The sequence below is a fragment of the Homalodisca vitripennis genome, chromosome X, assembly GCF_021130785.1.
Source record: "Homalodisca vitripennis isolate AUS2020 chromosome X, UT_GWSS_2.1, whole genome shotgun sequence".
Taxonomy (NCBI): domain Eukaryota; kingdom Metazoa; phylum Arthropoda; class Insecta; order Hemiptera; family Cicadellidae; genus Homalodisca; species Homalodisca vitripennis.
This window is the reverse complement of record NC_060215.1, coordinates 48,560,558-48,587,003: the sequence shown is the minus strand read 5'-3', so window position 1 is coordinate 48,587,003 and position 26,446 is coordinate 48,560,558. Positions and strand designations below refer to the sequence as shown.

The following is a 26,446-nucleotide window of genomic DNA, read 5'->3' as shown; positions in this document are numbered from 1 at the left end:
AATACGTGGCTGCTATAAGTTAGTGTGTGTGGAAGTGTTACATGTACATTGTACTACCATGTCCATTATTGTATATGTATATATATATATTAAGGTTTCAGTCGCCTGATCTATAATTAGAGTCTACAAAACCAAGAGTTGTGATTTTATCAAATTGTACACCTATAGTCTGTATGTGTCTTGAGTAATCATGCCTGTTGAAGATGCAGTTTACATCGCCACAGCTGAATGCCAGAACAGGCACGTACGGATTCATAATGGAGGTGGGAGAACTTGCTGTTTATCACAGGCTTGGCCTTATCGCTTATAGAACAATGGTCGTCTGTTACCCGCACTAGTCAGCCTTAGCCGGGACGCAGTGGTGATCCAGTCCTCGATCCGGTAAGTCTTCATTATACTGCCCTATACTGCACTATGTTTACATTTTTATACTTACTTTTTCTGAAAATAGTGACAAATCATATTATTCATAACACAATTCCATCCTTATCGTCAAATTTTGCCATTACTGAAATTATTGTCAGTATCTATGCTACAATTGGGAATTAACCTGGTTTTAGTCAAAATATTTGTTGATAGTTTGACCAAAATGCTACTCAACAGTATTAAGAATGCATTAACATTTTTATTAAAACTTCTTATACGATAATACCTTAAAAATATTTTTTATTTTCTCTTCATATAGTACTTGAAAAACATACGCTTTAGTTTAGGTAGGTATAAAAGTTAATTGTCGTCGTGTATGAAAGAGTTAAATTTGAAATTGTCACTAAGGTCTTTGATCCAATTTTATTAATTTATAGAATTCTTAATTTTATTATTCACTTAGAATGTTATTTATAAATATTCATCAAGAGCAAATATGTAACATGTCACATGTGAAGGAAACAGGATTTTTCCGGACATTTGCCATCGTTAAGTGAAACAAGAAAAACACTTAACGATGGCAAATGTCCGGAAAAAATCCTGTTTCCTTCACAATCCTTCCATCGTCAAAAATAACCTTCAAACAAAGGGAATGTCACATGTATTAAAACAAAATTAATTGACTGTAACTACTGGGGAACCGGAGCTGCCCCTGATTCTCCAGACTTTTGATTTTTCTGCTTTCGATGAAAAACTTAGGCACCTCGCACCCAGACAAAATTGCAGCCGTTGACTCTAGCACACTTTCTGGTCTCTAGCAGTTCTATTAATAAGTGACAAATATTTTGCACAAAAAAAACTTTACCCAAGAGTGTACAAAATGAATAAACGAGAGTTCGTTTCATTTGCAGTAAAAAATTTCTTCAAGCAAAACTATATTTGCCACTTTTTCTCGATAGCTGTAGATTCTTGTTAAACTACTATTGGCTTGGGACATTGTATATTTTTATACGGGCACTCTATGCCCAAACTGTATATGTTCAACATTATTTTGAATACTGAAATGAATAAGTATCATTGTTCAACGTGGATATTATATTGATTATTATTGTTTGCTTGTTGTCCATTCTATTGATTGCCATTTTATTAAATGGCAGGTTGTTAATATACTAATTGTTTTTAATTAAATATTTTATTCAGTTTCATCAACATAGTTTTGGGAAAATATCTATATTATAAATTCATGTTATTTAAGTACTTCTGTAGGTCATTTAAGCGTTCCATGAGGTCTCGATGTCCTTTTTTAGAATTGTATTTAATTCTTTATAGTAATGATTCTATATAAGTTAATGGTTTTATATAGTAATGATGACATATATTTCGCACAAAAATGTATGCATCCTGCATAATTTTTAAGTTTTCCCAGTTGAAAAGAAAGAAAGGAAATTTATTTCAGGTTAGAAATAAGCAAAACCTATTTTCAAAATTACGGTATTTTACGTAACAAATAAAGTAGCAACAAAAGAATCAACATTGCTTAAAATACAAAATACTGAATTCTTTTTCAGCAGTTAATATGTACAGTTTTCACAAGATTAGGACTTTAATTTAAACACTAAAAATAAAAATAACATATTCTATACATACATATTTATGTAATAGAAAATAAAGAAAATAACCTATTATATGTACATGTTATTATTTATAAATTATATAAATTTCAATATATATATATATATATATATATATATATACACATATATACATACATACAATTTCAGTGTATGGGTTCATTTAGATAATGTAGATCAACAGTAAATAGCCATATGTGTATCCATACCAAGAAAAAATTTACATTTTGGCATGATTTTATATCATGAAGAAATTGACTATAATATTAAGGCTTTATATAGTTGCAAGATCTAAATACTCTACTATTGACATACATGGCTATACATGTCACACAATATGAAACAGTAAATACATTAAAAATACTTTTCAGTGGATTTCTAAAGCAAATGTTTGTAAATATCTGACCTGTATAATATCAAACTGTATAATATCGGACCTACTTTAAATCAACACAGTTATAACGGGTTCTGTTGTAATCTTATTTTTAAATATCACATATATGTACGTTTTAAGAAATTAAATAAATTTAGTGGAGATAACATTTACCAGAGTAACAAACTTTTGAAGAAACGAAAAATTAAATTTGTGATCACTTGATTTGGAATCAACAAATTATATTCGGTTTAATGTTATAAGTAAGAGGAATTAACTGCTAGATGTTGATATTAAATTTAAAAGAAACGACTCAATTCCGGAAACTAGAAACTAATAAGACCAATGATGTTATGCGTATTGAACATGTGTTTAATTATATACAGAAATAGCTCTGTTAAGAAACACAATAATTAAGCTCATAAACATATTAAAGTATAAAATTTGAGGTTTACACTGTTATCAGACTTGTAACTTACGAAGGTAGCTTACGGCCTTGCTGAAAATATTAATTATATTATATTAGGTTCATACAAGAAATAAAGGATGTTATAGTTTAAAATAGTAGAATCAACGTAGATATTAATCTCTGTTTAGTATTAAACCATTAATAACCAAGTTTTTCAGCTTTAAAAATCAGGCATTGTCATGTCTGAAATAAACTACAATTTCACTTTCAATGACCTAGATTGTAAAATTTAAAGGAACATTTATTTAATTAAATTCGCTTTGAATTCTTTAAGGGGGCAACGTACCCAAAAAATTGATTTTTTTCTTAAAAAAAAATTTTATTTTATTTTTTAGCTTCTAAAATGTTTGGAAACAATAATCAATTATTGGTTTTGCATTATCATTGCCAAAAGTGTGTTTTTTAAATAAAATCTATTAGCGTGTAGAGCTGATTTTGTCTCCTCCAGGCGGCCATTATAAGTGACAAGCTTCATATCATATATATATATATATATATATATATATATATATATATATATATATATATATATTCATAATATATAATATAACTATTCATTACTAATGTTTTATTGCTGTATTCAGTATATTAGAATGTCATAGTTTCAGAACTAAGATCCCAGCTTTTTAATGTGTGGTAATCACTCAGTAGATCAGCTGTTGTCAGTGATCAGCTGTTAGTTCCAGTTACTGTACTCTAACCTCACTTTGTGAATAACATGTGTTTTTTGTGTTTTGTTGAACAATTTTGTGATTTAGACTATTAGATTTGATTTAGTCATGAAGCAATCAACTAAAAATCAATACTAAGAAGAGTGTTGCAGTCAAAGAAAAGACTGAGCTTGAAGTATAAAAAATACCGTCAGGAAGTTAAATTGAAAAAGATGAAAAAGGAAGAAAAGATATTAAAAAAAGAAAGGTGTTACCTATGGGGCTGGACTCTTTTGAGTGTAAAATATATTTACACTAAACACAAAAACAATGATTATGTAAATAGTCTTACTTTTCATGGTATAGTAAACATATGAAGTTTTTTGCCTTTTCCCGTAAGTTTGTTGTTTCCGTGTTTTTCAACACGTTTTACAACATAACTTCTTTATTTATTTACCTAGAGACCTCATATTTTGTACATATGATCTTCAATACATAGTGCACAAAGTGTAGTATGGGATCAAGTATATTTTAAATCATACTCCTAATATAATTTTTTTTCCATTTATAGAAAATTATAATTTTTTGAAAAAATTAAAATAAAATGTCACTTACCTATTTTGATAACTACACAAAATTCAATACTACACTTTGTAAGGCTATTTATTAGCTTTAAAACAATATCAAAAAATTTGGAATAGGTGCAATACAAAAGCAGCTATGGTGTAAAACAAGAATTCTAATTTTCTTGAAAAACCCCCTCCCTTTCCCCTGAAGAGGGGTGGGAGGGGGTTAATAATATATTTTCTTTAAACCCTGTCCTAGAGAGACACTTTAATGAACAAAAAGATTAATTAGTGGCAGAAATTAAAAAACATATGTTTTGGGTACATTGCCCCCTTAAAAGAAATCAAATATAACTAGTAAACTTGAAACTTACAAGTATATATTGAATTAGTAAATATATAAAGTTGAACAAGAATACACGGTGAATAAATATTGCTAAAAATAAATTTAAAAAATAACAATAAAATCAACAATAAACAATAAATCACATAAAGAATAATGTGGACTGAAATATATTAGTAGTTACAGAATCACTACTTTAAATAGTACGATATCATTAAGTATACTTTGAATTAGTAAATATATAAAGTTGAACAAGAATACACGGTGAAATAAATATTACTAAAAATAACTTAAAAATAACAATAAAATCAACAATAAACAATAAATCACACGGAAAAATGAATAATAATTTGATTCATTATTGCTCACGTCATGTCAGTCCAAATCCAAAGCGCATCTTCGTTCTGTCCGGCCAGGTGTTTGGTCCTACATCAGGGTCGTTTTCACTCAGGACGTAGAACGTAGGACCGCGACGTCGACATGTACGTCGATTGATAACTCATTAGCGGCAAACCTGATTAACCGTACGTAGATCAGCTGATTCTGAAGCGACCGCAGAACTCTAAAGCAGGGAAGATATCCAACTGGCATTAAGGTGTTCAAACGTAGAAAGAGCTCCAATTCCACTAGATATTTTGTTAGAATAACCAATTCTCAAACACGAACGAGTATTTATTGACAGAATTGTTGCACTACTCAATTGTAATGAGGAGCGGGAGTGGCACAAACCTGTGCCTCCTCAGCCAACTTGGCCTTGAACAGAAATAGGATATTCATTAATCGTGTTTGATAAGCTTTGTGGGTTATCAATAATCTCGCTACTGTTTACCTCGACTTTATCTACAGATTTACTGCAAGTAGTCCCAGCGGAAGTAAGTATTCATGACATTCCAATCTTGAGAAGATTTACCATTTCAATTTTCTATATTTCTATACCGATTTAATCTTTTATAGTATTGAAAAAAAGATAAAAATGAGTTTAAATGTTGATACAAGACTGCCTTTCTAAAAGTAAATATAATGTTTTGAATTCTGCATATTCTATTGAAAATACTAGAATTTATCCAAGGGCTGAAAGTTTTGGATTTATTATTCCATTTTTACCTGGGAACTTCGGAAACTACAATTTATTACACATAGTAAAATCGAATCGAATTTCCCACAATAATTATTAATATTATTTGATAATTATTGAATTATTGGAACACTCGCTCCAACCTATTCTATTGAGGCTGTCAAACACAAAACCTAATTCAATTTATCAACCTCTTGAATATATATATATATATATATATATATATATAATATAAATATCTATATATATTTATCCAGTACTATAAACTTTGTACTACGCCTAAAAAACAACAACAATTATATTAATAAATTGTATTGTAAATACCTAAATATAATGTTATTAATCCAAACTTCACTAAGGCTAATTATATGATATTTATCAAGTTTTAAAAGAAACTATAGTCAAAATTAGTATCTGTTTTATATCATCATTATATTTAAATAATCAGATTTAAACCTATCTTATTATGTATATATAATAAATATAAATATGTTTAAGAATATATTATTTATTAAGAGTTAAGAGAAACTTTATGAAAACAAGCATGCCAATTAAAAATAACTTATACATATTAAAAGTGACATGAAATGGTGATAAAAACTGTGTTGCTTATTTAAGCTCTGAAATATCTTTTAATGTGTTAACTTTTATCACTCTTTCTCCGGAAACTTTCCTTCACGCCACCTAGCGGAAATGTAGCAAAACTTCTGACACTTCTTTCTCAGCTTGGCTAAAAACTATTTGTACCCTGAAGAAAGAAGTCCATTGGATATATTTTTTAAGAATTTCGCATGAATTTACTTTATTTGACGTGCCAGTTAGGCGAGATCCACGTTATTTACTTCCTAGAAGCGGCCTCCATCGCCATAATGTTCTCCTACTTTAACCCTGATTACTATTTCTGGTCTTTGCACACTTTGGACGAAAATCTGGTTCTCCCTCAATCAGTATAAGACTATTAGTATTGATAATTGAGGAAATATAGTAAATCTAAAACTTTAATTTTCCATGAAACGTGTAAAATTAAATTGAATATCACAAAATACTATCGCCGGTTGTGTGCACTAGAGAGTATATGTGTAAGAAATTGACGAACATGTTGGATGCAATATTTTTAAACACAACTTTTTAAGGGTAAAAACACTAAAGGTGATAAATTAGTATTTAATCTATTGCGACGTTCTGATTCACTCGATAGATTTGAATGACAGGTTTTATGCATGGCGGTTGATATTACTGAGTTATGTACCACGAATTTTACTTGTTTCCTATAATGATTGGCAAGACTTGTGTTTTGGATGTGAAAACTTGTGTTTCTAATTTAGAATAATTCTCCATACTCTGTGTGATATTCCTTTTCCTGTCCTAACTATTCAAAAAGATTATAAGGCTTGCTATCATAGGCGTATCTAGGATGATCTAATGGTGGGGGAAGGTTACCACTAAAAACGTTTTCCATATCTCCCAGTCAAGCTGGGGTAAAGGAGCACCACCTCCCCCCCGGCATATGTAGAGTGCTAATAATATTAAAAATTGTAACTTTAACAGCCGTCTGAGAGCATTATTATTACTATTACTATATGGTCTACAAACATGGCTATAACATAGGTAAAAATTTATCCTCTCGGGGACCACCCTGTAACACAAAAGAATTTAAAGAAAATGACGTTGTATTAAAGAAAACTCGCCTTCGGCTCGCTGGGGGCTACGCCCCCAGGCCCCCAAAGTAAGTGCCTTAAATTCGGGGATAAGATTGATTTGTGATTGGTAAAATTCGGACATGATGTCATGCCAGGATATTCCCGGGGGGGTTAACACAGGGGGTTTAATGTACTCAGGAGGTTATCTGGTCATACTAGGAAATCCGGGGGGGGGGGTTTAATGTTAGCAGGGGTTAATGACACACCCCAGGCCCCCTTTTGGGGTGTTGGTCAAATTCGGGGATAAGCGGAATTCGAAATAGTATTAGACCTATTTTTTTGAATTTTTCAGTTTTTATCAAAGTTTTGAATCTAAGGCCGTTGTGGCTTAACCGTTAGAGATACGACAAAAAGTGACTGAACCTTTCTTGTCGGAAATTTAATTTTGTCTTCCGATTATGCCGTCAGATTTGATCTACGACCTATGGTTTAGTCGGTACAACGCTTGGCATAAAAGTCTGCACTGGTCAGCTATGGTGTAAACAGATTTAGTGTAAATAAATTAATAACTACCTTTATCAGATTATTAAGTTAAACAGGGGGTTTAATTTAATCAGGAGTTCATCAACCAGGAAATTCCCGGGAGAGGGATTAATGTTCTCGGGAATTATAAGAACGCGTGGTACTTTTCTTGGAAATGTGTGTCTGGGCCACGAGGATATGTGTACAGTATTTTTGATCAAAATAAAACGTTGATCAGGGGGTTTAAATTACTTCGGAAATCATAATTCCATACCTGATTGTTGATAAGGAATCACTATTTCATTAAATTAATTAAAAAGCACTCTGTCCCTATCTACTTTTGAAGCTTCACTAACGCTTAGCCAACTTCCGATGTGGAGGGGGGGATATAGTCACTCGTTACCGTAGTAATACAAAGTCAATCTGGAACCCGCATGAATCGCACTAATTATAGTTGCAAAATTTAAAACACCTAAAATTGACGACAAAGAATTAGCCATTTATAGCATTTATGAGGCTTACGGAAAGATAAACGACAGAAAGCTGCTGAACCTTTTCTTTAGATCCTATGAATAGCTAATTATAAAACATTATATATCTAAGCTAGGGCCAACGGTTCGCCCAATATCGAGCCCGAAAGGTAAGTTCTTAAGTGAAATTTTTTAACATAATCACGTTTTACGGCTACACCATGGAAGATAGAGTAAAACGTCACTGGACCTTTTTTGTAGACCGCATTATTTAGTATTAAAATACAATTTTGAATTTGGCCTAAAACAAAGGTTCTGTCTGCAACCTAGCCCAGAAAACAAAATCTCACGGAAAACTTAAAAAATCAATATTTTAAAACACGTGTTGCGGCCAAACCATTGGGTATAGGGCAAAATGTCACTGGACCTTTTTTGTAGACCGCGCTGTTTTCTAAATCCTAGTGAAAATTTGTTTTGAGCAACGACCAACCGTTTAGCCGCTATTGAGCCCGAAAGATAAATTTTTAGGCGAAAATTTCAAAATATTTTAACTTAGTCACATTTTGCGGCCAAAACTAATGGATATAGAGTAAAAAATTACTGAAGGTTTTTTGTAGATCACTTCATTTCCTATATCTATCTTTTGATTTATTTTGCCCTCCGACCAATGGTTTCGCCGTTATCGACCTCAAAAACAAACTTTTCACGTAAATATTACAAAAAAATTGTACATAATCACGTTTCTCGGCCAAACCAATGGAGATAGGGCAAAAAGTCACTTGACCTTTTCTGTAGATCGCGCGATTTGCTAATTTGATGGGTCAATCAGATTTGAGCTACGACCAACGGTTCGGCCGCTATCAGGCTCGAAACATTATTTTTACCGAAAAAAATCTCTGGAATGTCAAATATTCGAGCGTTTTGTCGCTTAAAACCATGGAAGATACAGCAAAAAAATCACTGGACCTTTTTTGTAGTTCACTTCATTCCTGACCATGAATTTTTCGTCAGATCCGAGCTAGCTTCAACGGTTCGCCCGCTATCGGGCTTACAAAAAAAGCCTGCAAGGGTAAAAAATGCGTGTTTTTTGGGGAATTTTTTTGAGGGGCTTAAAACTAAAAATTCCCGGTTTTCAGACTTTTCCTGTTTGTTACACGGCAAAAGGTACCTGCGTGCCAAATTTCAAGTTTCTAGCACTTCTAGAAGTAGGTTAGAATTTGTATACATCCATCAGTGAGTGAGTTACACATGCGGCTGTATAGTATATTAGACTCGCCTTCGGCTCGCTGGGGGCTACGCCCCCAGGCCCCCAAAGTAAGTGCTTAAAATTCGGGGATAAGTGGAATTCGGAGACAGGTTAAATCCATAAATTAGAATTACAATGTATTGATTTTTATCCCTATTTAACCAAAGTTTCGACTTTAAGAGCATTTTGCGGCTTAACCGTTAGAGATACGACAAAATGTGAACCTTTTCTATTCGGAAATTTAATTTTGTTTTCCGAATTTGAGAGCTACGACCTTTGGTTTAGGCAGTACATGGCTTGTGAGAAAATACTGCACTAGTCAGCTAGTGTAAATTGTTACTGTAAATATAATAAAAAACTGACTATAAGTCAGTATTTTTAAGTTTTGTAGGGGTTTTAAACTAGTTTAGGAGTTTATTTGGTCATTCCAGGAAATTCCCTGGTGGGGGTTTAATGTTAACGGGGGATAAGACATCAGGGAGTTCAATTTACTCACGAGGTTATCTGGTCATACAATGAAATTCCAGATGGGGTTAATGTTACAAGGGGTTAAGATATCAGGGAGTTTAATTTACTCAAGAGATTGTCTGGTAATACAAGAAAACTCCAGGGGGGGGGGTTAATGTTACCGGGGGTTGAGACACACGTTGGTCTCTTTCCGAGGGTGTTGTGTTTGTGAGCAAAAATAATGTACCGATTGTATTAAATAACAATTCTGGGGTAACTGGATTACCGGTGGAAGGAGTAGGCCCAGATGAATGATAAGGGCTAGACTGTACAAAAGAGGCTGCTATCGGCAAGGCGCGCATCGCAGATGGCAGTGTTTGATAACGAAATTGAGAGGTGGGGTAGTAATTCACTCTGTCCCTAATTACTATTAAACTTCGGTAACGCTCAGCCAAGTCGCGATGTCCCCTAGTAGACGTACTAGTCAGTCGTTTACGAAAGTAGAGTAATCCAGGCCCCAAAAGTGAGTGCTTTAAATTCGGGGATAAGAGGGATTTGGTGATAGGTAAAATTCGGACATGAGGTCATGCCAGGAAATTCCCAAGGGGGGTTTAATGTTACCAGGGGTTAAGACATCGGGGAGTTATACCCCAGGCCCCTAAACTCAGTGCTTAATATTCGGGAGTGATGTGGTTATTGGTTAAATTCGGACATGAGGTTTTCAAGTTACGTCTTCCCTACTGGGTCTTTCTCGTGGGTTGTTAAGCTTCGCTAACGCTCAGCCAAATGATGTTGATATATCAAACTAATCAATGTACTTCGTTGAAAAATTAAGTGATGTCATAGCACATTTTGGAGAATAAGAATTGGATGATAACTAAAGTCCGAGATTGTGTTTACCAGGAAGTAGAAAGTACAGTGTTTATTTTAACCAAACTTTTGAGTTTGAGGGCGTTTTGTGGCTTAACCGTTGGAGTTACGACAAAAAGTGACTGGACCTTTCTTGTATAAAATTTAAAATTGAAGGAGGATTGTGCTGTCGGATTTTATCTCCGACCTGTGGTTTAGGCAGTAAAGAGGTTGGTATAAAAGACTGCACTAACGATTCGCCCGCTATCGGGCTTCAAAGAAAAGCCTGCAAGAGTGAAAAGTGCGAAAGTTTGCCAATTTTTTTTGAGGGGTTTTAAAAGTAAAAATATCCGGTTTTCAGACTTTTCCCGGTGGTTTGAAGGTAAAAGCTACGTGCGTTCAAAATTTGGTGTTTCCAGCACTTCTAGAAGTGGGTTAGAATTTCGTATACCCTATCAGTCAGTGAGTTACATATGCGGCTGTATATATTAGGGATAAACAAGCTAGCACTGAGCTCGAAAGGCGATAAAATAATTGTTCTATAAAATAAGATTGATACAATACCGTATGGTTATAAAAAAGAAACAAAATCTGACATATTATATGAATTAAATAAACTGTTTAAAAAAATTAAAAATAACCTTTGCTAACGCTCAGCCAATTCGCGATGTGCTCTATTAGCCACTTACACTAGTCACTGGTTTACGAATTAATATAAATTCAATATGAAACTGTTATTAATTGTACCAATTCTATTCGGAAAAAATAAAAAAACCCTTAAAATTGCCAATTCACAAAAAAGATTTTGCCATTGAGAGCGTATAACAGGCTTACGGAAAGGTATACGACAAAAAGCTACTGAACCTTTTTTGTAGATCCTATTAATGGATATTTAATAAAGTGTTTAAGTTTAAGCTAGGATAAACGGGTTAACCAATATCGTCTCCAGTAAAAACATTTCCACGTCAAAATGACAAAATATTAGCATTTATTGGCCAAACCGATAGAGATAGGGCAAAAAGTCACTGGACCTTTTTTGTAGATCGTCTTATTTTGTATTAAAATCCGCTTTTTAATTTACCCTAACTTTAAAGATTTTGCCGATATAGAACCCAGAAACAAAATTATGAAGTAAAACTTGAAAAAGCGACACATTTAAATGCGTTTTCCGGCCAAACCATTAAGGATAGGGTAAAATGTTACTGGACCTTTTTTGTAGATCGCGCCGTTTCCTAAATCCCATTGAAAATTTGTTTTGAGCTGCGACCAACGGTTCGCCGGCTATCGAGCCTGGAAGGTAAATGATTAAGTGAAAATTGCGAAAATTTTACACATAATAGCGTTTTGCGGCCAAACCAATAGAGATAGAGCAAAAATCCACTTGACCTTTTTTGTAGATCACTCCATTCCCGACTAACGATTTTTTCTCAGATCCGAGCTAGCTCTAACGGTTCGCCCGCTATCGGGCTTCAAAGAAAAGCCTGCAAGAGTGAAAAGTGCGAAAGTTTGCCAATTTTTTTGAGGGGTTTAAAAGTAAAAATATCCGGTTTTCAGACTTTTCCCGGTGGTTTGAAGGTAAAAGCTACGTGCGTTCAAAATTTGGTGTTTCCAGCACTTCTAGAAGTGGGTTAGAATTTCGTATACCCTATCAGTCAGTGAGTTACATATGCGGCTGTATATATTAGGGATAAACAAGCTAGCACTGAGCTCGAAAGGCGATAAAATAATTGTTCTATAAAATAAGATTGATACAATACCGTATGGTTATAAAAAAAGAAACAAAATCTGACATATTATATGAATTAAATAAACTGTTTAAAAAAATTAAAAAATAACCTTTGCTAACGCTCAGCCAATTCGCGATGTGCTCTATTAGCCACTTACACTAGTCACTGGTTTACGAATTAATATAAATTCAATATGAAACTGTTATTAATTGTACCAATTCTATTCGGAAAAAATAAAAAACCCTTAAAATTGCCAATTCACAAAAAAGATTTTGCCATTGAGAGCGTATAACAGGCTTACGGAAAGGTATACGACAAAAAGCTACTGAACCTTTTTTGTAGATCCTATTAATGGATATTTAATAAAGTGTTTAAGTTTAAGCTAGGATAAACGGGTTAACCAATATCGTCTCCAGTAAAAACATTTCCACGTCAAAATGACAAAATATTAGCATTTATTGGCCAAACCGATAGAGATAGGGCAAAAAGTCACTGGACCTTTTTTGTAGATCGTCTTATTTTGTATTAAAATCCGCTTTTTAATTTACCCTAACTTTAAAGATTTTGCCGATATAGAACCCAGAAACAAAATTATGAAGTAAAACTTGAAAAAGCGACACATTTAAATGCGTTTTCCGGCCAAACCATTAAGGATAGGGTAAAATGTTACTGGACCTTTTTTGTAGATCGCGCCGTTTCCTAAATCCCATTGAAAATTTGTTTTGAGCTGCGACCAACGGTTCGCCGGCTATCGAGCCTGGAAGGTAAATGATTAAGTGAAAATTGCGAAAATTTTACACATAATAGCGTTTTGCGGCCAAACCAATAGAGATAGAGCAAAAATCCACTTGACCTTTTTTGTAGATCACTCCATTCCCGACTAACGATTTTTTCTCAGATCCGAGCTAGCTCTAACGGTTCGCCCGCTATCGGGCTTCAAAGAAAAGCCTGCAAGAGTGAAAAGTGCGAAAGTTTGCCAATTTTTTTGAGGGGTTTTAAAAGTAAAAATATCCGGTTTTCAGACTTTTCCCGGTGGTTTGAAGGTAAAAGCTACGTGCGTTCAAAATTTTGGTGTTTCCAGCACTTCTAGAAGTGGGTTAGAATTTCGTATACCCTATCAGTCAGTGAGTTACATATGCGGCTGTATATATTAGGGATAAACAAGCTAGCACTGAGCTCGAAAGGCGATAAAATAATTGTTCTATAAAATAAGATTGATACAATACCGTATGGTTATAAAAAAGAAACAAAATCTGACATATTATATGAATTAAATAAACTGTTTAAAAAAATTAAAAATAACCTTTGCTAACGCTCAGCCAATTCGCGATGTGCTCTATTAGCCACTTACACTAGTCACTGGTTTACGAATTAATATAAATTCAATATGAAACTGTTATTAATTGTACCAATTCTATTCGGAAAAAATAAAAAACCCTTAAAATTGCCAATTCACAAAAAAGATTTTGCCATTGAGAGCGTATAACAGGCTTACGGAAAGGTATACGACAAAAAGCTACTGAACCTTTTTTGTAGATCCTATTAATGGATATTTAATAAAGTGTTTAAGTTTAAGCTAGGATAAACGGGTTAACCAATATCGTCTCCAGTAAAAACATTTCCACGTCAAAATGACAAAATATTAGCATTTATTGGCCAAACCGATAGAGATAGGGCAAAAAGTCACTGGACCTTTTTTGTAGATCGTCTTATTTTGTATTAAAATCCGCTTTTTAATTTACCCTAACTTTAAAGATTTTGCCGATATAGAACCCAGAAACAAAATTATGAAGTAAAACTTGAAAAAGCGACACATTTAAATGCGTTTTCCGGCCAAACCATTAAGGATAGGGTAAAATGTTACTGGACCTTTTTTGTAGATCGCGCCGTTTCCTAAATCCCATTGAAAATTTGTTTTGAGCTGCGACCAACGGTTCGCCGGCTATCGAGCCTGGAAGGTAAATGATTAAGTGAAAATTGCGAAAATTTTACACATAATAGCGTTTTGCGGCCAAACCAATAGAGATAGAGCAAAAATCCACTTGACCTTTTTTGTAGATCACTCCATTCCCGACTAACGATTTTTTCTCAGATCCGAGCTAGCTCTAACGGTTCGCCCGCTATCGGGCTTCAAAGAAAAGCCTGCAAGAGTGAAAAGTGCGAAAGTTTGCCAATTTTTTTGAGGGGTTTAAAAGTAAAAATATCCGGTTTTCAGACTTTTCCCGGTGGTTTGAAGGTAAAAGCTACGTGCGTTCAAAATTTGGTGTTTCCAGCACTTCTAGAAGTGGGTTAGAATTTCGTATACCCTATCAGTCAGTGAGTTACATATGCGGCTGTATATATTAGGGATAAACAAGCTAGCACTGAGCTCGAAAGGCGATAAAATAATTGTTCTATAAAATAAGATTGATACAATACCGTATGGTTATAAAAAAGAAACAAAATCTGACATATTATATGAATTAAATAAACTGTTTAAAAAAATTAAAAATAACCTTTGCTAACGCTCAGCCAATTCGCGATGTGCTCTATTAGCCACTTACACTAGTCACTGGTTTACGAATTAATATAAATTCAATATGAAACTGTTATTAATTGTACCAATTCTATTCGGAAAAAATAAAAAAACCCTTAAAATTGCCAATTCACAAAAAAGATTTTGCCATTGAGAGCGTATAACAGGCTTACGGAAAGGTATACGACAAAAAGCTACTGAACCTTTTTTGTAGATCCTATTAATGGATATTTAATAAAGTGTTTAAGTTTAAGCTAGGATAAACGGGTTAACCAATATCGTCTCCAGTAAAAACATTTCCACGTCAAAATGACAAAATATTAGCATTTATTGGCCAAACCGATAGAGATAGGGCAAAAAGTCACTGGACCTTTTTTGTAGATCGTCTTATTTTGTATTAAAATCCGCTTTTTAATTTACCCTAACTTTAAAGATTTTGCCGATATAGAACCCAGAAACAAAATTATGAAGTAAAACTTGAAAAAGCGACACATTTAAATGCGTTTTCCGGCCAAACCATTAAGGATAGGGTAAAATGTTACTGGACCTTTTTTGTAGATCGCGCCGTTTCCTAAATCCCATTGAAAATTTGTTTTGAGCTGCGACCAACGGTTCGCCGGCTATCGAGCCTGGAAGGTAAATGATTAAGTGAAAATTGCGAAAATTTTACACATAATAGCGTTTTGCGGCCAAACCAATAGAGATAGAGCAAAAATCCACTTGACCTTTTTTGTAGATCACTCCATTCCCGACTAACGATTTTTTCTCAGATCCGAGCTAGCTCTAACGGTTCGCCCGCTATCGGGCTTCAAAGAAAAGCCTGCAAGAGTGAAAAGTGCGAAAGTTTGCCAATTTTTTTGAGGGGTTTAAAAGTAAAAATATCCGGTTTTCAGACTTTTCCCGGTGGTTTGAAGGTAAAAGCTACGTGCGTTCAAAATTTGGTGTTTCCAGCACTTCTAGAAGTGGGTTAGAATTTCGTATACCCTATCAGTCAGTGAGTTACATATGCGGCTGTATATATTAGGGATAAACAAGCTAGCACTGAGCTCGAAAGGCGATAAAATAATTGTTCTATAAAATAAGATTGATACAATACCGTATGGTTATAAAAAAGAAACAAAATCTGACATATTATATGAATTAAATAAACTGTTTAAAAAATTAAAAATAACCTTTGCTAACGCTCAGCCAATTCGCGATGTGCTCTATTAGCCACTTACACTAGTCACTGGTTTACGAATTAATATAAATTCAATATGAAACTGTTATTAATTGTACCAATTCTATTCGGAAAAAATAAAAAACCCTTAAAATTGCCAATTCACAAAAAAGATTTTGCCATTGAGAGCGTATAACAGGCTTACGGAAAGGTATACGACAAAAAGCTACTGAACCTTTTTTGTAGATCCTATTAATGGATATTTAATAAAGTGTTTAAGTTTAAGCTAGGATAAACGGGTTAACCAATATCGTCTCCAGTAAAAACATTTCCACGTCAAAATGACAAAATATTAGCATTTATTGGCCAAACCGATAGAGATAGGGCAAAAAGTCACTGGACCTTTTTTGTAGATCGTCTTATTTTGTATTAAAATCCGCTTTTTAATTTACCCTAACTTTAAAGATTTTGCCGATATAGAACCCAGAAACAAAATTATGAAGTAAAACTTGAAAAAGCGACACATTTAAATGCGTTTTCCGGCCAAACCATTAAGGATAGGGTAAAATGTTACTGGACCTTTTTTGTAGATCGCGCCGTTTCCTAAATCCCATTGAAAATTTGTTTTGAGCTGCGACCAACGGTTCGCCGGCTATCGAGCCTGGAAGGTAAATGATTAAGTGAAAATTGCGAAAATTTTACACATAATAGCGTTTTGCGGCCAAACCAATAGAGATAGAGCAAAAATCCACTTGACCTTTTTTGTAGATCACTCCATTCCCGACTAACGATTTTTTCTCAGATCCGAGCTAGCTCTAACGGTTCGCCCGCTATCGGGCTTCAAAGAAAAGCCTGCAAGAGTGAAAAGTGCGAAAGTTTGCCAATTTTTTTGAGGGGTTTAAAAGTAAAAATATCCGGTTTTCAGACTTTTCCCGGTGGTTTGAAGGTAAAAGCTACGTGCGTTCAAAATTTGGTGTTTCCAGCACTTCTAGAAGTGGGTTAGAATTTCGTATACCCTATCAGTCAGTGAGTTACATATGCGGCTGTATATATTAGGGATAAACAAGCTAGCACTGAGCTCGAAAGGCGATAAAATAATTGTTCTATAAAATAAGATTGATACAATACCGTATGGTTATAAAAAAGAAACAAAATCTGACATATTATATGAATTAAATAAACTGTTTAAAAAAATTAAAAATAACCTTTGCTAACGCTCAGCCAATTCGCGATGTGCTCTATTAGCCACTTACACTAGTCACTGGTTTACGAATTAATATAAATTCAATATGAAACTGTTATTAATTGTACCAATTCTATTCGGAAAAAATAAAAAACCCTTAAAATTGCCAATTCACAAAAAAGATTTTGCCATTGAGAGCGTATAACAGGCTTACGGAAAGGTATACGACAAAAAGCTACTGAACCTTTTTTGTAGATCCTATTAATGGATATTTAATAAAGTGTTTAAGTTTAAGCTAGGATAAACGGGTTAACCAATATCGTCTCCAGTAAAAACATTTCCACGTCAAAATGACAAAATATTAGCATTTATTGGCCAAACCGATAGAGATAGGGCAAAAAGTCACTGGACCTTTTTTGTAGATCGTCTTATTTTGTATTAAAATCCGCTTTTTAATTTACCCTAACTTTAAAGATTTTGCCGATATAGAACCCAGAAACAAAATTATGAAGTAAAACTTGAAAAAGCGACACATTTAAATGCGTTTTCCGGCCAAACCATTAAGGATAGGGTAAAATGTTACTGGACCTTTTTTGTAGATCGCGCCGTTTCCTAAATCCCATTGAAAATTTGTTTTGAGCTGCGACCAACGGTTCGCCGGCTATCGAGCCTGGAAGGTAAATGATTAAGTGAAAATTGCGAAAATTTTACACATAATAGCGTTTTGCGGCCAAACCAATAGAGATAGAGCAAAAATCCACTTGACCTTTTTTGTAGATCACTCCATTCCCGACTAACGATTTTTTCTCAGATCCGAGCTAGCTCTAACGGTTCGCCCGCTATCGGGCTTCAAAGAAAAGCCTGCAAGAGTGAAAAGTGCGAAAGTTTGCCAATTTTTTTGAGGGGTTTAAAAGTAAAAATATCCGGTTTTCAGACTTTTCCCGGTGGTTTGAAGGTAAAAGCTACGTGCGTTCAAAATTTGGTGTTTCCAGCACTTCTAGAAGTGGGTTAGAATTTCGTATACCCTATCAGTCAGTGAGTTACATATGCGGCTGTATATATTAGGGATAAACAAGCTAGCACTGAGCTCGAAAGGCGATAAAATAATTGTTCTATAAAATAAGATTGATACAATACCGTATGGTTATAAAAAAGAAACAAAATCTGACATATTATATGAATTAAATAAACTGTTTAAAAAAATTAAAAATAACCTTTGCTAACGCTCAGCCAATTCGCGATGTGCTCTATTAGCCACTTACACTAGTCACTGGTTTACGAATTAATATAAATTCAATATGAAACTGTTATTAATTGTACCAATTCTATTCGGAAAAAATAAAAAACCCTTAAAATTGCCAATTCACAAAAAAGATTTTGCCATTGAGAGCGTATAACAGGCTTACGGAAAGGTATACGACAAAAAGCTACTGAACCTTTTTTGTAGATCCTATTAATGGATATTTAATAAAGTGTTTAAGTTTAAGCTAGGATAAACGGGTTAACCAATATCGTCTCCAGTAAAAACATTTCCACGTCAAAATGACAAAATATTAGCATTTATTGGCCAAACCGATAGAGATAGGGCAAAAAGTCACTGGACCTTTTTTGTAGATCGTCTTATTTTGTATTAAAATCCGCTTTTTAATTTACCCTAACTTTAAAGATTTTGCCGATATAGAACCCAGAAACAAAATTATGAAGTAAAACTTGAAAAAGCGACACATTTAAATGCGTTTTCCGGCCAAACCATTAAGGATAGGGTAAAATGTTACTGGACCTTTTTTGTAGATCGCGCCGTTTCCTAAATCCCATTGAAAATTTGTTTTGAGCTGCGACCAACGGTTCGCCGGCTATCGAGCCTGGAAGGTAAATGATTAAGTGAAAATTGCGAAAATTTTACACATAATAGCGTTTTGCGGCCAAACCAATAGAGATAGAGCAAAAATCCACTTGACCTTTTTTGTAGATCACTCCATTCCCGACTAACGATTTTTTCTCAGATCCGAGCTAGCTCTAACGGTTCGCCCGCTATCGGGCTTCAAAGAAAAGCCTGCAAGAGTGAAAAGTGCGAAAGTTTGCCAATTTTTTTGAGGGGTTTAAAAGTAAAAATATCCGGTTTTCAGACTTTTCCCGGTGGTTTGAAGGTAAAAGCTACGTGCGTTCAAAATTTGGTGTTTCCAGCACTTCTAGAAGTGGGTTAGAATTTCGTATACCCTATCAGTCAGTGAGTTACATATGCGGCTGTATATATTAGGGATAAACAAGCTAGCACTGAGCTCGAAAGGCGATAAAATAATTGTTCTATAAAATAAGATTGATACAATACCGTATGGTTATAAAAAAGAAACAAAATCTGACATATTATATGAATTAAATAAACTGTTTAAAAAAATTAAAAATAACCTTTGCTAACGCTCAGCCAATTCGCGATGTGCTCTATTAGCCACTTACACTAGTCACTGGTTTACGAATTAATATAAATTCAATATGAAACTGTTATTAATTGTACCAATTCTATTCGGAAAAAATAAAAAACCCTTAAAATTGCCAATTCACAAAAAAGATTTTGCCATTGAGAGCGTATAACAGGCTTACGGAAAGGTATACGACAAAAAGCTACTGAACCTTTTTTGTAGATCCTATTAATGGATATTTAATAAAGTGTTTAAGTTTAAGCTAGGATAAACGGGTTAACCAATATCGTCTCCAGTAAAAACATTTCCACGTCAAAATGACAAAATATTAGCATTTATTGGCCAAACCGATAGAGATAGGGCAAAAAGTCACTGGACCTTTTTTGTAGATCGTCTTATTTTGTATTAAAATCCGCTTTTTAATTTACCCTAACTTTAAAGATTTTGCCGATATAGAACCCAGAAACAAAATTATGAAGTAAAACTTGAAAAAGCGACACATTTAAATGCGTTTTCCGGCCAAACCATTAAGGATAGGGTAAAATGTTACTGGACCTTTTTTGTAGATCGCGCCGTTTCCTAAATCCCATTGAAAATTTGTTTTGAGCTGCGACCAACGGTTCGCCGGCTATCGAGCCTGGAAGGTAAATGATTAAGTGAAAATTGCGAAAATTTTACACATAATAGCGTTTTGCGGCCAAACCAATAGAGATAGAGCAAAAATCCACTTGACCTTTTTTGTAGATCACTCCATTCCCGACTAACGATTTTTTCTCAGATCCGAGCTAGCTCTAACGGTTCGCCCGCTATCGGGCTTCAAAGAAAAGCCTGCAAGAGTGAAAAGTGCGAAAGTTTGCCAATTTTTTTGAGGGGTTTAAAAGTAAAAATATCCGGTTTTCAGACTTTTCCCGGTGGTTTGAAGGTAAAAGCTACGTGCGTTCAAAATTTGGTGTTTCCAGCACTTCTAGAAGTGGGTTAGAATTTCGTATACCCTATCAGTCAGTGAGTTACATATGCGGCTGTATATATTAGGGATAAACAAGCTAGCACTGAGCTCGAAAGGCGATAAAATAATTGTTCTATAAAATAAGATTGATACAATACCGTATGGTTATAAAAAAGAAACAAAATCTGACATATTATATGAATTAAATAAACTGTTTAAAAAAATTAAAAATAACCTTTGCTAACGCTCAGCCAATTCGCGATGTGCTCTATTAGCCACTTACACTAGTCACTGGTTTACGAATTAATATAAATTCAATATGAAACTGTTATTAATTGTACCAATTCTATTCGGAAAAAATAAAAAAACCCTTAAAATTGCCAATTCACAAAAAAGATTTTGCCATTGAGAGCGTATAACAGGCTTACGGAAAGGTATACGACAAAAAGCTACTGAACCTTTTTTGTAGATCCTATTAATGGATATTTAATAAAGTGTTTAAGTTTAAGCTAGGATAAACGGGTTAACCAATATCGTCTCCAGTAAAAACATTTCCACGTCAAAATGACAAAATATTAGCATTTATTGGCCAAACCGATAGAGATAGGGCAAAAAGTCACTGGACCTTTTTTGTAGATCGTCTTATTTTGTATTAAAATCCGCTTTTTAATTTACCCTAACTTTAAAGATTTTGCCGATATAGAACCCAGAAACAAAATTATGAAGTAAAACTTGAAAAAGCGACACATTTAAATGCGTTTTCCGGCCAAACCATTAAGGATAGGGTAAAATGTTACTGGACCTTTTTTGTAGATCGCGCCGTTTCCTAAATCCCATTGAAAATTTGTTTTGAGCTGCGACCAACGGTTCGCCGGCTATCGAGCCTGGAAGGTAAATGATTAAGTGAAAATTGCGAAAATTTTACACATAATAGCGTTTTGCGGCCAAACCAATAGAGATAGAGCAAAAATCCACTTGACCTTTTTTGTAGATCACTCCATTCCCGACTAACGATTTTTTCTCAGATCCGAGCTAGCTCTAACGGTTCGCCCGCTATCGGGCTTCAAAGAAAAGCCTGCAAGAGTGAAAAGTGCGAAAGTTTGCCAATTTTTTTGAGGGGTTTAAAAGTAAAAATATCCGGTTTTCAGACTTTTCCCGGTGGTTTGAAGGTAAAAGCTACGTGCGTTCAAAATTTGGTGTTTCCAGCACTTCTAGAAGTGGGTTAGAATTTCGTATACCCTATCAGTCAGTGAGTTACATATGCGGCTGTATATATTAGGGACTCGCCTTCGGCTCGCTGGGGGCTACGCCCCCAGGCCCCCATTTGGGTGTTGGCTAAATTCGGGGATAAGCGTAGTTCGGTGATTGGTTAAATCCAGACGTGAAGTTTCCAAATTTTATGTATCCGTTCTCGAGAATCTTACGGGTCGTAATGCTTCGCTAACGCTCAGCCAAAAGATGTGTGGTGTATAATATTAATCAATTGATGTGGTAGAAGAGTTAAGTTATGTGTTCGTGAAATTTGGAGACAAGAAGAATTTGGTTTTAACCTAAGTCAGAGGACGTATGTATACCATAGTTTAATTTTCCGGATTTACCCAAACTTTTGACTTTGAGGGCGTTTTGCGGCTTAACCGTTAGAGATACGTGAAAAAGTGACTGGACCTTTCTTGTCGGAAATTTAAAAATGAAGGAGGATTGTGCTGTCGGATTTTAGCGGCGACCTTTGGTTTAGCCAGGCATGAGCTCGGGAGAAAAGTCTGCACTGGTCAGCTATCGTGAATTGTTTAGTACAAACATAATAAAAACCGACCTTAAGGCAGTATTTTAAGTTGAACAGTTGGTTTAATATCATCAGGAGATTATCTAGTCAAGCCAGGAAATTCCCTGGGGGGGGGTAATGTTACCGGGGGGTTAACACATCAGGGGGTTTAAATTCGTTAGGATATTGTCTGGTCATTTGAACAAATTCCCAGGGGGGGTTAACGTTACCGGGGGATAAGACTCCGGGGGGTTATCTGGTCATACCAGGAACTTCCCAGGGGATGTTAAGAGATTTGGTGACTGGTCAAAATTCGGACATGAGGTCATGCCAGGAAATTCCCTGGGGGGGGTTTAATGTTACCAGGGGGGTTAACACATCAGGGGGTTGAATGTACTCAGGAGGTTATCAGGTCATACCAGGAAATCCCCGGGGGGGGGGGGTTAATATTACCGGGGGTTAATGACACACTTGGGCCTATTTTAGAGGGTGTTGTGTCTGTGAACATAATAAAATCTTTCTCTGTCCCTATCTACTATTGACGCTTAACTAACGCTCAGCCAGTTTCTAATGTGGAGTTGTATTCACTCGTTAACGTAGCAAAGCAAGTGCAAACTGAATCTGGAATGAATTACACAAATATTAGTCACATAATAATTTAAAAACTCCAAAAATTGCCAATCTACGACAAATATTTAGCTATTTATAGCGTTTTTCTGGCTTATTAAAGGACATACAACAAATAGTTACATTACCTTTTTTGTAGATCCCATCAATTTATAGCCATAAAAGTTTTTAGATTTAAGGTAGAACTAACCGTTTGGCCGCTATCGACTCTAGAAACAAAGTTATTAAAAAGAAATTACGAAATATTTACATTTATTAGCCGAACCAATGGAGATAGAGCAAAATGTCACTGGACCGTTTTTGTAGATCGCATTAATTAGTAACAAAATCAAATTTTTGTTCTGTGATACAATAAGTAGTTTGGCCGGAATAAAACCCAGAAAACAAAATCTCACGTAAAACTTAGAAAATCAATACTTTAAAACGCGTTATGCGGCCAAACCATTGAGGGTAGGGCAAAAAGTTACATGACCTTTTTTGTAGATCACGCCATTTACTAAATCCCATTGAAAATTTGTTTTGAGCTACGACCAACCGTTTAGCCACTATCGAGCCCGAAAGGTAAATTTTTAGGCATAAATTTCAAAATATTTTAATGTAATCGCGTTTTGCGGCCAAACCAATTGAGATAGAGCAAAAAGTCACTGGACCTTTTTTGTAGTTCACTTCATTTCTGATTATGAATTTTTCGTCAGATCGAAGCTAGCTCCTACGGTTCGCCCGCTATAGGGCTTCAAAGGAAAGCCTGAGGGGGCAAAACAGGGGTGCGTTCGGGAATTTTTTTAAGGGGTTCAAAAGTAAAAAAATCCGGTTTTCAGACTTTTCCCGGAGGTTTGAAGATACGTGCGACGTGCGTGCAAAATTTCACGTTTCCAGCACTTCTAGAACTATGTTAGAATTTGTATACCCTATGAGTCAGTCAGTCAGTCAGTTACATATGCGGCTGTATATATATAGGATTAGATAACAGGGGTTCGGAAAATGGCTATATCTTAAGAACTACAAGACACCAGTATAAATCCTCCACCTTTTACCTAGAAATTATACATTCTAAATGGGTTTCCTAGATGTCTTTTACGTATATCTTTACTTGAAAATGTGGCCGTGTGTTTTTATTACGTAAATAATATGTATTTTCTATTTATATGTTCTTAAATTCAAACCATACAATCCATGATAAAAAGTATTGTGATATAAATAGACATGCATTTCTATAGAGGATATATTTGCTGTGCATACAACTACATAAAACTTTGAGACATGAAATTAGTAATTGTGTGTTTTATACCGCCGCTGAGCGGTTGACGTCCACTGCGTGCATTGCGCACAGACGCGGCAGAAGCTCGGCAATGAACAAGTATAGACAAAAAATATGAAATTCAAGTTAAATATTATTTAAAAAGCACGATATTTCGTTACTTTTGTTGTCTAATTTTGGGGTTTATACACAAAGTGTGACAGAAAACACGTTATGGCGATCGGTTAATAACTATTGTAATAGATAATGATAGTACACAAATATAAATTGTCGATAAAAATACCTACTTTGTTTCTTGGCTATTATGTCATCATAATAGTTATAATAAAAACTCTAATGCCATAGTAGATATTGTTTTTGGTTACAGTTTTAGGCGAGCTATTACAGACATCAACTTGAGTTTTAAAACGGATTTGGTTTTGTTTTTCTCAGTCAAAACAATTTGTTTTTTAACTATCCTCTTACTTGACTGGCTTGTTACAATCTTGACACACTCAGGATGTTTGTTTTAACTGATTTGAAGACTAATACAGCTATCCCAATCTCAAAGAGTTGAAATGTTATCCTTGATAGACTTAGGCCAATATTGATTACTTAATTTTTTTAATATTTGAGAAAATGATACATTTCTACATAACGTAAAACCTACTGTGCATTCCTGTACTGTACTATCTTCTTGAATCCAATATTATAATATGTTCATCTAAATATAGGTTTCACCGTAATATCCAAAATTTTTACAGTTCTTTATTGGTTTGAAATCAGTGATTACCGTTTAGTCAAATGAGCATAATTTTATTTTTGTTTTGTATTTCATAAAGACTTTGTTTAGGGTTAATTATTTGTTCACAGCGTTGCTTGCTATATACCAGCTGTCTACCAAGTATGAAATATAAAGAGTAAAATAAACCTGTAAATATCGATTGTAGGACTGTAGGTACACACATAATTTTGACAAGGCTGACGTCACGGTTTGCAGGGTAGGGACAGTTAGTCCACGGCGAAACAGACTCCGGCCGAATCGAGTAATAATATCGATCTAATATTTAAAACTGTATGTATTTTTATTTTAGTTGTTTAATTTTTCTCAGTTGTTATTCCTATATTAATACAGAACTTATTATGTATAGTAAATTTATTTTATAAAACTTTGTAAAAGTTCAGGAAGAAATCAAACAAGTGTTTGAGTGTATAGGTCCGAAGGGTAGCATATCATACTCTCTAGGTGATGGATAATTTTACACAAGTAAAAGAAAAGAAAAACTAGAACACGGTTATGACATATCGACAAAAGGAGTAAAAAACCTTGCCTTTTTGTGTACAGTTGACGAATCTTTAACTATTCGTTAACTGTGTAAAATAAATGAAAGTGTAATAAATAATTAACCCAATGGATGGTAGGACCGCTGTGGCGAAATTTAATTTTTCTGTAGTTGAAGTCTCTTCTCTTATTTCTCTTATTTTGAACTCGTTTAATTATTTAAACTAATTTGTAAACTAGATAGTGAAAAAATGTATAGAATCAGAAATATTTTTTCATTAGTATTAACGAAATTACTGTATATAATATCTAATTGTTAATTTTGAATGTTAAGTAAGTCTGAGGACTTCTATTTAAATAACAAAATATTAAATTAGAAGATTGAGCTTTCAACAGTAAAGAGCTACAATAACTAGTGTTTGTGAGTTCTACGAGTATTTGTAATATTTGATGTAGGTAATTGACATGTATTACAGTGTATTTTCTGATATTTTCATCAATAGAAACATATATCCTATAATAGGTAAGGATGACCGATTATGACTACAGGTTCAACAATGTAATGTTAAAATCCCCTGATTAGAGCAGCTAAAATTAAAACAGCTTATTATAGCGGCCCACATTCAGTGCTGTCACATAATGAAAGTGGATATTGTTTAGTAATCAGGTTTTAAAAGCCAATTATTTACTTTATTTCATTACTGATTTTTTAAAACTTGGTATCGTTGAATTTTTAATAAAATTGTGTAACTAGAATGTAATAACTGGGACCTTTTTATCATATTTTGTTTTTAGGATATTTACTTTTAAGGATTTTAGGAATAAACATATTTTGAAAATAAACCTTCTACGACATTTAAAATTATTATGTAATTAGGCCTTGAGGTTAGGTATATATAAGATTTTAACCTATTAAAATAGTCCGTTATTAAATAGCAATATTT

The 26,446-nt window shown here is 34.2% G+C and overlaps 1 long non-coding RNA gene across 3 annotated transcripts in view; it reads left to right on the top strand.

The window, feature by feature from the left end:
* Positions 1-278: 278 nt before the first annotated feature.
* LOC124368983 overlaps positions 279-26,446 on the top strand; it is a 68,883-nt gene continuing 42,715 nt past the window's right edge. For 2 of the 3 annotated variants that reach the window (XR_006923025.1, XR_006923024.1), the window contains exon 1: positions 279-381. This is a non-coding gene — a long non-coding RNA (uncharacterized LOC124368983). The remainder of the gene's footprint in view (positions 382-26,446) is intronic. The other variant, XR_006923026.1, reaches the window with a different exon arrangement.